The sequence below is a fragment of the Vulpes vulpes genome, chromosome 6 (assembly GCF_048418805.1).
Source record: "Vulpes vulpes isolate BD-2025 chromosome 6, VulVul3, whole genome shotgun sequence".
In the NCBI taxonomy this organism is placed as follows: domain Eukaryota; kingdom Metazoa; phylum Chordata; class Mammalia; order Carnivora; family Canidae; genus Vulpes; species Vulpes vulpes.
In genome coordinates, this window is record NC_132785.1 from 72,737,175 (window position 1) to 72,751,999 (window position 14,825).

General features: G+C 37.5%; 1 protein-coding gene across 6 annotated transcripts in view; it reads left to right on the forward strand.

The window, feature by feature from the left end:
• The window catches only part of AKAP6 (A-kinase anchoring protein 6), a 571,491-nt gene that overhangs the window by 268,121 nt on the left and 288,545 nt on the right, over nucleotides 1-14,825 (forward strand). The window lies entirely within an intron of this gene.

Consider the following 14,825-nt stretch of genomic DNA (forward strand, 5'->3'; position numbering starts at 1 on the left):
TATAGATTAGAATTAGATTCCCATCTCCTTTCTTCAACCCCTTTCCCCAATAAAAACTTGCTATTTGTATTAGGAATTGCATTACATTTGTAAAATAACTTAGGGAAAGTTGCTATTTTAGTGGCATGGCGTTTCCTATTCAAGAACATGCTTTGCTATCACATTTGTTCATTTTTTAGAAAACATTTTCAGTATATTTTAAAGTTTTCTTCCTTTAGATCTCCCACATTTCTCTTAGGTTTATTCCAAGGTACTTTATCTTTGTTGTTGCTATATCGTTAATGGAATCTTCAGTTAAAGCTCCCAAGAGCTTATTTTTTGTACATATGATAAGTATTGACTTCTAGGTATTAATTTTACTCTACTATCTGATTAAATTTTCTTTAAAGTTTTCAAGCATATGGAAAACTTTGAGTAGTGGTAGGCTTACCTTTTCCTTCCCAATAATTATTCTTTGGTGCAGTTGTCAGTCACTGAGTTACTTTGTGGCAACTAACAACTTCTAGATTATCCTGGCCTATAACAACAAGATATATTTGTTGCTCACATTGTATGACTATCACAGGCGAACCCTTGGTGCTCTGCTCAGTGTCTGTCACCTGGGACCAGGCTGAAGGAGAATCTCCATCTGGGAGATGCTGGTCTCTTGAAACTAAGAAGGCAAGAGTGATGACAGAACCACTCCATAGCTCTTAAAATTCCAGCTGCTTTATTCTGGCTTATGTTTCATTGGCCAGAGCAAGGCATATGACTAAGCCTGATATCAGTGGGATGAGGAAGTGTAATCTTTTAAAAGAGAGGAGCATTGGCTATTAGAGATCAATATCACGATCTACTATAACTCTAGTTAATTTTTCCAGAAAAGTAGCAAAATTTGAAAAACAGAGTCATAGCTTACAGTCTGCTATCCCCAATACTTAATTGTATGGACTTATATATTTGTTATTGCTCTATCAATTAACTCTTGCTGCATAATAAGCCAGTCCACAATTCAGTGACATATAACAGTAAGCATTTATTTGTCTCACATGCCTGTTGATTGACTGCTGATGGCCTAAGCAGGCTGAGACTAGGTTGAAGCAAGTGAGGACTTGACAGGAACAAATTTAAGAGGGTGACAAAAAATTTGGTAATCAAAGCCAAAAATATATTAATGTAGTATTTTTTTAAAAATTGTATTTATTTGAGAGAGAGTGAGAGCAAGCGAGTGAGTGAGAGAGAGAGCACGAGCTATGGGGAGGGACAGAGGGTGAGGGAGAAACAGACACCCTGCTGAGCATGGAGCCTCATGTGGGGCTTGATTCCAGGACCCTGAGATTATGACCTGAGCCAAAGACAGACTGAGCCAAGAGGGTGCCCTTTAATGTGATATTCTTAAAAACTAAAATTAAAGCAGACAAATCCATGATGAACAAAATTTTAAATTTTAAATAAAGACAGAATCAATGACAGTGCTATGTCAAACCATATTGGAGACTGAGGCAAAAAGAAAAATCAATAATATTGATTCTGTCTTTATGAATGTTATTGAAAAAGTATATTGAGTGTTATGTATAAGGCATTATTTATATGCATAATGTATATGTATATCTTGTTTATGAGATGTATAAATATGAATTTTTCCATTAATCAGTCATATTCTATTTGTAGCAAATATACTCCTTTTCATAATCAGAGTCCAGTAATATACACAGTAGTTTAAAAATTCACTTTTGAAATCTTCAGAGTATTCCTCATATTCCTTTAAAAATCCTCAGTTGTGCCTTAATTTCTAGCATTAAATAGGAAAAATCATCTATGAAAACAGGCAAATATTACTCAGGACCAAGTATTTGGTAAGTAAGCTGGGTTATTAAACTGAATATTAATCTTTGGCCAAAAATAAGAAATAAATGTGAAGATATAATATTCATTTTATTATGCAACTTGATAACTTGACTTACAGGCAGTTCCTAAAGTGGAATTCTAGAAAGTTCTTTTTAAACTTTACTGTTGAAAAAGGTAGACAACTCCACAGAGTGACAACTTTGAGAGAAAACATTTCTTTTGAATGTATAAAGTCTAGAGTTAATGTAGCTCCTCTTCCATCTCAGTGAATTGAAGAAATGTCCTAAGTCTTGGTGAACAGAAGGGATTATAACTGTTAGAAACTTATTGAAACCATCCTAAGAATATTGAATCAGCTCTGTAGAGTGCAAAACAGAAGTCAGAGTTCTATTTTTTCTGTCCTGGTGTAGAAATTGAAAATATTTACATATACATAACATATCAGGGACTGATAACATACAAAAACGATGGTAAATGTTTCACCATGGAGAGACAGGCCCTTACCACTTCTACATAATGTGCATCCTTCCTTGTTGAATCTCAGTCATGCCATGTCTATAAATCTGGCCTTGATTTTGTGAGCATATGTAAGTATCTAGACACATGTTGACTTGCTGCCAGTAGGCAGGGATGCTTCATTCATACATGAGTAAATTTATGAAAATACCAATTACTCAGCCCGATTCAGAAATACATACATTCAAACCTAAACCTGTGTGTCAATATATAACAAGTAATAGTTTTCTGGCATTTGCAACTGTTCTTCATATGTAGATTTCACCGTAGTTATTTCACTTTAAAGAAATTCCCCATCTCTTTTTCTGTGCGTGCATATATAATCTCTCTCTCTCTCTCTTCTCTCTCTCTCTCTCTCTCTCTCACACACACACACACACACACACACACACACACACACACTTCTTAGGAAGACCTTAAGAAAATTTTTTTAAAAATTCAGTCACATGACTAAAAAGCAGTGCTTCTCCTGAGTTGGAGAATAGGAAGAGATACTGGGGGTAGCATAAGATAAATTCACTGTATGAGAGGATTTTTGTTTGTTTGTTGGCAAAGTTAAGTAAAATTCTTACTCATCTTCATTCTGGCTTGGTCAGTTTTGTCTATCGATTCAATAATTGCTTGTTATTTGTCATCAGTATCAGTCAGTTAGGGGATAATAGCATGACAAACTTTGGGCATTTGTAGAATTACTTATAGCAAAGTAACCAGATGTTCAAAAATTTGTAGTCTTGCAGGAATACTAAAATAAGTAAAGCATAGTGCTTCCTCTCAAAGGCCTTACCATCCAGTGCCTCAAACTATTAGGCAATGTTGGGGGTACCTGGGTTGCTTGGTCAGGTTAGGTATCTCTCTTCAGCTCAGGTCATATTCCCAGGGTCCTGGGATCAAGCCCCACATCAGGCTCCCTGCTCAGGGGGGAGCATGCTTCTCCCTCTGCCTCTGCCTCTCCCTCTTCTCCACTCACTCTGCTTGTTTTCTCTCTCTCTCTGTGTCAAATAAATAGAATAAGAAAGGGTTAAAGAAAATATCAAGATGCAATGCCTGGATGGTTGTGCTTATTAAGCGGTGTCTTCCAGGATCAGAATGTAATTGGCTGGCTCAGCACGTTGTAGTATTTTTTCCATTTTTCCCTTCTTTTCCTTCCTACACATGCAGCAAGCTATTTCACTCAGCTGTGAAATATGTACCATTGCAAGGCAATGTATAATTAAGTGCTGGAATGAGTGGGGCAGGCAAATGCCATTGGAGATCAGAGGACAAATAATTCAGCTTGGCTTGTGAAAGGCATTGTAGAGAAGGAAGTACTTGAACAGGGTCTTGAAAAAGATTTGATCACATACAGGACAGAAGGACAGTTTAGGCAACAGTAATGCTGTGAGCAAAAGACAAGAGCCAGAATGAGTCAGGCTTATTTCAGGGAGTGTCTAAAACTGTCTCCTCTGAAGCTGGATAGGGAATGCAACTGGCAAGGATGACTGGGAGCTAGCTGGTGTGGCCTGAAGGAGCAGGCCATGGCTTACAGGCCAAGGATCTGAGCTCTGCCACTAGCTAGCCACGTGTGCTTGGCAAGTCACTGAACCTTCGAAGCTTCAGTTACCTCAGATGTGAAATGATGATTCAGACCGAAAAATCTCTAAGGCAACCTCCTATTTGAAAGTAACCTGGGATTCTTTTATGGTGGTCCTTGATAAACAAGAATAAAGACTTTTGGGGGGGGCTCCTGGGTGGCACAGTTGGTTGAGTGTCTGACTCTTGGTTTTAGCTTATATCGTGATCTTGGCGTCATGAGATCGAGTCTCACATTGGGCTCTATGCTCAGCACAGAACGGAGTCTTCTTGAGACTCTCTCTCCTGCCCCCATCCTCTCTCTTTAAAATAAATAAATGAATCTTTGAAAAAAAAGACTTTTGAATTTATCCCAACATTGCAGAGCCTTTAAGGTTTTTTTTTTTTTTTTTTTTTAAAGGGAATCATGTAACAAAAGGGAAAATTTATCACATACTTAAAGGGGCATTTATTGATATTAAGCTCATAAGGGGTGATTGTCTTGGGAAAGGCAGTTGACATATTGGAGGAAGGAATCCAGCTCAGAGACTATGCTAGTAGTTCAGACAGGAGCAGGGCAATTGAAATAGGAATCGAAAGAAGGGGAAAGGCAAGAGACATATTCATTCATTCTTTATTGGTAATAAAAAAGTTGTACTGGTTTCTGGGGATCCAGTGAGAAATAATACAGAAGGAATACAGTAATACAATGTTTGTTAACATTGTAACAAAAGGAAAAACCAGCAGAATTTGGTAATGGGACAGTAGGGTATTTGTGCCTTGAAGAGAATGATGTTTATTCCAAGGCTAAATATCCAACTATGGAGGATCAGTTTAAAAAATATTGTATTTTTTTCTAATTGTATTTTCATAAAATGGAATACTATGCAGCTATAGAGAATTATGAAACATTTGTTTATATGAAAGGATATTAATGATATGCCACTGAGTGAAAAACAACACAAATATAGAATAGAAAATAGAAAGTTATCTACCACTTTATATAAAGAGTAGGATTACTGGTGATTTCTTTAATTACCATTCATTCAGTGATTTATTGAGGGCCTACTACATATGAGGCAATGTTTTGGGCTTTAGGAATAATAATACAACATGGTGTGTGATTAATTTTTTTGTCTTTTCTAAGAGATCAGGATGTATTCAGGGGGGTATGGCCGTAGATGACTGTGGTTAATTTTTTTGTCTTTTCTAATTTTTTTGCAATGAACTACTCATATTATCTTTGTTGAAAACTAATTTCTAGGGACACCTGGGTGGCTCAGCAGCTGAGCATCTGCCTTTGGCTTGGGGCATGATCCTGTGGTCCTGGATTGAGTCCCACATCGGGCTCCTGCTTCTTCCTCTGCCTACGTCTCTGTCTCTCATGAATAAATAACATCTTTTAAAAAAAGAAAACTAATTTCTAAGTAGAGTTTAAAAAATTCTTCCATTGGCCATTTGCCTGGTGCATGAGTGTATTTTTTATGAGTCCTCCTTGGCTATACAAGTGAAGTGAAGGTTGCATTGTTAAAATTGACACTGTCCTCCCCATGTTTCCTCCAGGTGTTTACCCAAGAGGGGAGGTAGTTCCAGGACACCAGCCTCCTGCTTAGGGTAGATCAGGGCACTGCTTGCCCTTTGGCAGCCAGAGTGGTCAGAACTCCCAGGCGCAGTCTGGCTCCAAGGCAAATGGAGTCCCGCTTATGAGACTTGCTACTCTGCTGGCTTTTTATAGTCCTTCTGAGGGCTGGTCATTCCAGCCTGGTGTCAGTTTTCATTTGCTGAATGTTATTCGACACTCCTTTATTCCAGGTGAAGTTGCCTCTCCCGGAAATCTCTGTCATTCCATAAACACTGGCAACTGCCCCACAGTGCAGCTGACCTCCCACAGTTTTGAAAAACAAAATGTATTCTGGCTACATTTAAAGGAAGTTTTGGGGTGAGTTCGTGAGTGAGGATTTGGCTGTAAGATTTTTGTGGGCAGAGCACCTAAAGGGGGATCTGGAGCCGGTTATCACTTAGGGTCCAGGGGCCTTCGATAAAAACCTTTGTGTTATTTTTTCCCTTCCTCCAAACACCTCTTCTCCCATGATTACTACTAACCGTATCTTTCTGCTAGAACGCGCTCATCACTGCCTCCTATTTTTAAAAGGCAAGTTCTTTGTGTATATGCTGAAGAACAAACAAGCCAACAAAAAGCCACCAAATTATTATTTTTTGAAATAGTATTTCATGTTCCTTATAATAAACTGTAATATATAAGTAAACATGGGGCTGTATATATGAAGAAAAAATTGCCTGCAAACCTATTCCCCAGAGATGTTTTGGTGTATTTTTTGTGCACTTATTTTACTTTCTACTCACATAGTGGTGTGCAGCCTTTGTTCTACCACTTTTGTAGTCTATTTATAGATCTTAAGCTGTGTCTATTCCCATATTTTCCATTAAATAGGCCTATTCTTTCTATAGCAAATGAATGCTATTATAATTAGGTGCTTAACTGCTTTTTCAATGTCAAGATGGCCTCTAGGCCCTGAACATATGTTTGTCCATTTCAGAGAAGCATCCACTTATTTTTTCATGTCAGTTCTGGCTGAGGGAAACCACTGGAGTCAAGCTAGCCAATCAAGTCCTCATTCTTTGTTGCTCTGTGATGAACCACCCAGGGGCATTTAGATGCAGAAGAGTCCTCAGGGTCACTGATAGTCTTGACCTTTGCACCAACCTGAGGGAGAAAGGAGGAAAAGCGGTCCCTTTGGACCATAGCATCCTACACATACCTTCAACCCTCTGCTTACAGTGTGAAAGCCTTCTTATGTTTGTATGAGCAGTCCTGGAGCACAAATCCTCTGTAGTATAAGTGGACAAGCAACATAGATAAAATTTAATTACAGAGTCCACTTTTCACTAGTTCCAGTTCCTAAATTTCCTTAGGAATTTCCTTATTAGTATTCTCTCTCTGATTTGAATGCAGCCCTTTCCAGCCTAGGTGTCTCTGCACCAGGCTCTCTCAGTTCAATCTTGCTTTTGCCTGCCATACTCAAAATCTATTTTATTGTCATTAAGATGTCATGCAAGTCTAAAGAAGCAAGATCTTCCTGGCCTGGGTGTTCTAGTCTTTAGTTCACTCTACTTACAAAGATCATCTACTGTTACCCTCTTGTATTAACTATTGATAATTCCTTTATGTCTCTAATTTCCCACAGCAGGTCTTTTCTTCAGCCATCCACTTATGGCCACACATTTTTCTCTTCCTTCCATAGCGCTAAACTGACTGCTTAAATATAGCAACTATCTCATTTTAAGCATTGAGTTCATCTTTCTCTCTTCTGCTTTTTTTTGTTTAACTTTAATAGTATGCTTTACTATTTGTAAGCCACCTTCAATCTCTCCTTTTTTTTGGTAAGAAGGTCTAAGTCATAAAGAAACAATATAAATTATCCTTGTAAATATCTCTTACAGTCCTTTCTTATTCATATTTTCTGTATCTCTAGCTCATTTGCCCCTTTGCTTTGTTTCTTTAATTTTATTATTCGTTATTAATTTACTTGTACACATCCAAATTTTCACTAGACATTCACGAGATAGTTTCTGCCCTGCAGTTAAATAGTGGTAGAGGAGCATATGACTTAGGATACTATTGGCAGGAGATTATTAATCATGGATTATATGTTTAAAGGAATGACCTGAGGTTCAGTTGAGATTTGTGCTCACTCAGAGCTCATTTATTGTCCTGCTTTTCCTTTTGCGTGTTTTCTGAAACCCTGTTCATTGTTAGGTACGAATAGAATTCTGTGTGTGTAATCAGAAAGTTCTCCCTCACTAAGTTTATAGTCAATCCAAATAAGCAATGAGGTTAAAAATGATTTTATAGGTAAAATTAATCTGGATGTTTGGAAAGTGCATTGAAATCGAATTTATTTCTTAGCTGGTTGCTGATTTCCAAGGTAAAGTCCTCTGAGGAGGCTGACTTGGTGTTATAGGACTGTTCAAATGGATCCTTCACCCTCCATTTTGATGTGTCATTAGGACATTAATAATGGATGGTTGCTGCACTTGGTGGTCAGATATGTTATTTTGATCCATTTTTATTTCCCAAAGGGGCCTCTGGAAAAGGGCAATGAGAGTAGATTTAAAACCACATTATTGGAATTCAATAACTTTTGTCTCGCTTTGTATGTCTGGTGCTTGCTGAAGAGCAGTTCTAATATGGAGAGTCAGTCAAGCATGGAACAGGCAAAACACCAAAATGGATTTTTTTTAAACTAAGATATAAGCTGAATTCTATGTTTTAATTTGGGCTGTGATGCTCAGAATTAAACTTTCCATAAATGTGTTAGATGTACAGATTTTGCTCTTTTTGATTCTGTGGATAAAGGGATGAGCATAGGAACAAAAGCAATCTACCAGTACAAATTATTTGGATTGTTGGAAGTAAACATCTATATAAATCAGTTAGCAAGAATTATTTGCTTCAAGAATTCCTAGCAATGGTGAAGGACTGAACTTTTACTTATGTAAAGTGTACCCCCAAAGGAGCGCTGAATTCCCTTTAAATGTCTTCCCTTTTCTGGTAATTACTCAAAGGCTGGAGTAGCTTGAAAGTGGAAGATTCTGAATCCTGGGGTATGAAGGTCACTCCTGGACATAAACAAGATCTTACTTTATCAATTGGGAGAATCTGTCTTCAGAAAAATCCCTCCCTTGTGAGTCTGTATGAAAATGTAGAAGGGGGTTGGTGATCTATTCAGCCACACTCTGGGACACATTTGATTGAATTAAGAAGAAGAGAGGATGAGTAATTTATGTTCCCATTCATTTCAGTTGTTGAATATCTTCCCCTCACCCATGTTTTTATTTCAAGTCTAGTAAACTTAAAAAAATAATCAAGTAAAAAAAAAGAGTTAAAAGTCTTAATAACCACTGATTAATGATAGTTTCTGGCTAGTAGCACCTGGCTACCTGATATAGAGACCTAAGAGAATGATGGGTATGGATGAAGTGAAGTTCTCTCTACACACACACACACAAAAAGAATTCTGGGAGTCTAAAGATCCTGTTCCTTTGATATTGATCTTCTTCAGTCACCTTGATATTGTACTTTATATTATTTACTATGCATAGTTTGACCTGCACTCTCTGACTATCGTTTTGCTATGGACACTGACTTCATTTCTTTGTTGTTGTTTCACTTTACTTTTTTTCTTTTTCACAAGAAAAATGAATCTATAGTGGAGAAAATTTAAAGCATACAGGCAAACTATTAAAAATCATTTGTAATGCTGCCACCTATAGAAAATACTATAAGCAGCTTTGACATCTTTTTTACTTCTTTCTTTCTGAGTATACATGACAATCATTTTTTATAGAACTCTCTTATAACTTACTTTTTCTCGGTTAACAATGTGTCTTGAACATCTGATGCTATGAAATACATTGTGCTGTGTCATTTTTGGCATCTGTATATTTTTTCATTATATGAAATATCATGTTAAATCAATTTCCTTTTTAAAAAAATTTTCAAGTACAGTTAACATACAGTGTTATATTAGTTTCAGGTGTATAATACAGTGATTCAAAAACCAATCTCCTTTCTTTTGATTTTTTTTTGTTGGTAGAATTTTTCATCATTATAAACAACTCTGTGATAGCATTTCAGTAGGTAAATCCATGATTGCCCTAGGAGAGATCCCTAGGAATGAAATTATTGGGTCAGTGGGAGGCAATGGGAGCTATCGATGAGGTTAATTGATGACTTGCTTTCTTGTCTGCTCTACATGAAAGGATAGCATTGGTGCTTTAAAATTTGGATTTACTGTTACAGGGTCTTACCCACTGCCCTTAAAATTAGTTCTTCACAGGACTCTGATCCTATGAGGCTTTATAACTATTCTCACACTTGAGATTTAAAACTTGTGTCTATAATGTTAGGTCACAACAGTCATGTTGTAGGTGTTTAAATACAAATCAACATCCAAGCTAGTTGCTGTGGATATTTATGTGGAGGAGGAAGGCATAGAAACACATCCTTAGAAGCTGTGCCATGGTCTTAGTGATCTAAATATATAAAGAGTGTATCTAAGAAAGAGGTTGACCAGCTCAAGGTCACATCGTGAGTCAGCAATGAAATCCCAAATAGGGCTTTCATCCCCTTAACCTTTTTATCCCAGTATAAAGAGTACTTATGGATAGATGAAGAGAAAGCATTTATAAATGAACTTATCACTTATAACTTGAAATCCTTAACAATATCAAGAGAGTTACTAGAAAATTTCCACCTCAGGTAAGCAAATCTAAATTGCCAAAAGGTATTGATAGATTTTTAGATAATGAAATATTAAATGACTGAAATGAAGAGAGAGGAATGGTGGCTCAGGTAGATGGAAATGAGCCTCAAGGGTGTGTGCGTGTGTGTGTGTGTGTGTGTGTGTTTGCAGGCAGCAGGGTTGAGGTGGAAGGAACATAGAAGGGGAAAGAGTAATAGCCTGAGGCTACCATGGTGACCAAGGAAAACACAACCAAAGGGCTTCTCAGGACATTAACCCTGGAGTGAAGGTAGAGGTCTTGGCCCTCATTATGCACAAACCATAGATCTTGGGATCCCTGGGTGGTGCAGCGGTTTAGCGCCTGCCTTTGGCCCAGGGCGCTATCCTGGAGACCCGGGATCGAATCCCACGTCGGGCTCCTGGTGCATGGAGCCTGCTTCTCCCTCTGCCTGTGTCTCTGCCTCCCTCTCTCTCTCTCTCTCTCTCTCTCTGTGACTATCAAAAAAAAAAGAAAAAAAGAAAAAAACCATAGATCTTTCCTCCTCTGTCTGGTGTGTGGATCTGCACTATTATTTCAGAACATGTGGCAGGGTCGCTGGCAAGAGCCAGGGAGATACCTTCCAATAACCCCAGGAGTGGGGCTCAAGTGTCCTGGTTCCCAGTCTAGTGCTCATTCTACTACTAGTAGGAAATAGAAGTCATTTTTACCTGAATTTTCAGAGATACACAAAAGTTTCTGGGTAACTAAAGCTCAGATTCTGCATTATGGGAGAGGTACACAAAATAAAAGAGAAAGAAAACAAAATAAAATCTTGGAGCTTGAGAGTAGAGATGATCCATCCAGCATGGATTTATTTTTATTTATTTATTCATTCATTCATTCATTCATTCATGAGAGACAGAGAGAGAGGCAGAGACACAGGCAGAGGGAGGGCCAGGCTCCATGCAGGGAGCCCCATGTGGGACTTGATCCCAGGACTCCAGGATCCGCCCTGGGCCAAAGGCAGGAGCTTAACCGCTGAGCCACCCAGGTGTCCCCAGCACTGCCTTTAGATGAGGAAGTTAAGGCTTAGTGATCTATTGGGACATAGGTAGTCAGGACACAGGACCAAGAATTCAGACTTTCTGACACTCGGCTTCGTACAAAATGATCTAGATACACTGTGTGATTAATTTTATTCTTTCTCATAGAGAATCTTCAAGCTTCTATTTCATGGTTCATGAATTCAGTATCACTAATATCAGCATGTATTAAGATTCTATTTGCATGTGGTACTGTCCTCTAGAAAGCGAAATAGACAAATGAAGCACTTGACACAAAGGAATTTCCTAAGGAAGATAGATCTCATAGAAGTAGACAGAAATAATAGATAGAGCACTGAACAAACAAAGCAAATACGTAAGTTGTACAACTTCGGCTTTATGAGATGGTAAGTAAAAAGAGCCTTACAGCTCATTGCTTAAAGAGAAGACCTATTTTCATTACTAGATAGCCTTAAACTAATAATTATTAAGAATCATCCTATGCCCTGTAGTTGTTATATTGGAAAGAAAAAGAGTATAGGACCTGGCACACCTAGCACTAGAGTGCAGGCAGTGGTGCAGTGTCTTTGGTATATTGTTGATTATTCCCTTCACTGATTTTTGTTGTATACATATTCTCTGATGATCTGCAAAGACTGGGAAGGGTCTGCTGAGGCAAAAAGCCTCTCCGGGAATGCCTCCTAAAACCAAAAACATTTTTCCTTCCCCGAGAACTAGTGGTCATGTGCTTCTCAGTTATATTTTTATCGAGGCTTTTATTTTTCCCTTTTAGAAAGACCTTGAAGATGATAAAGGAACTTACAAAGCCCTCAAATGTTTCATCTGTATAATGCGAACTGTGGTGAATGTGAGACTAGGATATATTTTCTATTCTCTCAAAGACTAGTTAAAGATAAATCAGAGGTGACCTTGCTCTTCTATGGTAACAAATGCCACTTTGGCCAGGTATCTTCATAAATGCCTGACCTAGTCATCTGCTTCAGGACCAGTATTAGTAGCAGTATTAGGGTATTATTAGTATTATTATCGTGAAACTATCATATGTGTGATATGAAATAAAACAAATGAGTAATTACGGGATCTTCTAATTCCATCACCCCTGGTTCTTGAGAACCAGGAGTCTTGGTGTAGAAGAAAGGAGATATTGATGTAGAACAGAAGATGTTAGATAAAACCATTGTAGTAGGGAATTTGAATTGGAAATATCAGTTATGAACTCATATTTTATTTTTAAATATTCATATTTTCTGTCTCTGTTAATTAAAAATCCTACAAACAATGACTAATCTAGTAGTAATGATTCTTCTTATTACCCAGATGTAGTCTGAAAACACTTTTCCCATTAAAGGAAATCAAGGCTTTTTAGAAAAATGGCTAATTTCAAGTCTGGAAATACACAAGATGAATGAGGAAGCTATAAAAAACAATTAGAATAATCAACTTGAAGTCAGATTGAGGGGGATCCCACTGGCTAATCATGGACAATTTGAATTTCAATAAGATTAAGCATTGTAACAGGTCAAAACCCAACACATATGTCTAAGTCAATGAGTACTTGATATTAAGTAAACCAAATGGTTGCTTACCTTCTGATTTAACAGAAAAACAGTTCATTATCTTGAAAACTGGGCTGAGAATCAAGCATTTATCTTGACTTTCCTTTATGAATTGTATCACTTTAAACAAATAGTTGATAAAGGGAAACATTTTCTAATAAAGTTATTCCAGCTATTAAAGCAAAATGATAGAATATAATTATTCTGCACCCTCCAATGCATTGATAGATTTAGGCACAGAGCATCAACTCCAGAAGAGTTGATATCATCAACTATCAAAATAGAACAAAAGCAAAGGAAAAAAGCTCCTTGTTGAAAGAATGCAACAGTACTTGTACTTTTGTTAAAGAAATTGAACCTGAAACTAATTAGACCTGAAGATTTAGCTGCCAGTTTGTAGAAAGAGAACAAAGGAACCAACATGGTGACTGCAATCAACAAATCCTAATTATGGGAAACTCTGCAGGTGTAATGCCGCAGGATCTTTAACAGATTAATTACATGAAAAAAGAATATAGATAGAATCTATAGATTTAAAAATACTTAAAGGTCACAGCAAGTGAAAAACTGGGCAAAGTAAGTTATAATATCCAGGAGTGCATCCTTTGGTAATAAAACCAGAAAGAGATGCAAGAAGGTGATTGTTATGCAAGTCAAGAGAGTGGTCATTTTTGCAGGGATAGAGGGTTTTATTACGATGGGGAGGAGACACATGGCGGGAAATTTTTTGACTCAGATATTTGTTAGAAGGATGTTTGTCTTATAATAATGTAGATGCTCTACATTTTGTTATGATTTCCCATATCTGTTTCATTCTTTAAATGTAAAACAAAACAAAACAAAACAAAACAGGAAAAAGAAAGCATGTTAAGCAAGTCCACCCACCTGATGCTGTCTTAGAGATTATCACAATGTTGCCAGCAGTGGGTCAACCAAGTTGTGGAAAATTGTGTTCTGGGGCAAAAAGAATGTATGTTCTGCTGTAGGTACATTTGCATAATGTCAGTGATGGACTACCTTTCAAGTTGCTGGGAGGCTGGTTTTTTGTTTTCGTTATAGTTGTGCAACAGTAGGTGCACACATAGTTCCCCAGGTGACCCGTCTCTGGCTCAATAGTTTTCATTGTGTGGTGCCAAGAACACTGGCTTCATGGCCACTGTGCGCTTAAGAAAATGCACATCTCTTGGTCCCATTTCTTATCAAAGAAGCAGCCCCAGAATCTATATGATCAACAAGCACACTGCAGGGTAAGAACCACCACTGACTTCTTAGTCAAATTCTACCTGAAATCACTTTATAAAGGTGTGGGAAGTATAGATCCTCGAAGCAATTTCCAAATGGGCTGCTTAGAGTCAAGGCCATAGTTGTGATTTTTGTTATTAGTAAATGCACTTAGATTGTGAACCACTACCCAGCTGAGTCATGTAGAGCACTGTATGTGAATTTTTCAAAGAAAACCTCAGAAAAACATTTTCTCTAGGGTGCCTGGGTGGCTCAGTCACTGACGTGACCAATTCTTGATTTTTGGCTCAGGTCATGATCTCAGAGTCCTGAGATCAAGCCTCGTGTTGGGCCCTGTGCTTGAGATTCTCCCCACCTGCCCCTGCCCCACTTGCACTTGTGTTCTCTCTCTCTCTCTCAAATAAATAAATCTTAAACAAAACAAAACAAAACATTTTTTCCAACTTGCAACAGCAATTATCAATTTTCTTCTCATCTTTTTTTGCTTAGGGTTTTTCCCCCGTGGGATTAGGAGTTTAAAGTGATAATCAAGCAATGAATCCCCGAAGTTTTTAAGCGACAATTCTAATAACAACAACAAAAATTCAAATAATGAAAAGAAGAACAATACAGATTTGGATATGGGCAGGTATGGCCAGATTGAACTTCCAGCTGGTCCTTCCTCAGTTGAAGGCAAAGTAGACTTCCAGAGTGTGAAAATGCAAGTGTGAAGGCTTTTTTTTTTATATATATATATATTTGAGTTTATTCTTCATTTAAATTTTAAAACACTATTATAGTTGAATATTAAAACAAAAACAAAGCAAGTAGTGAGCTATGATTATAG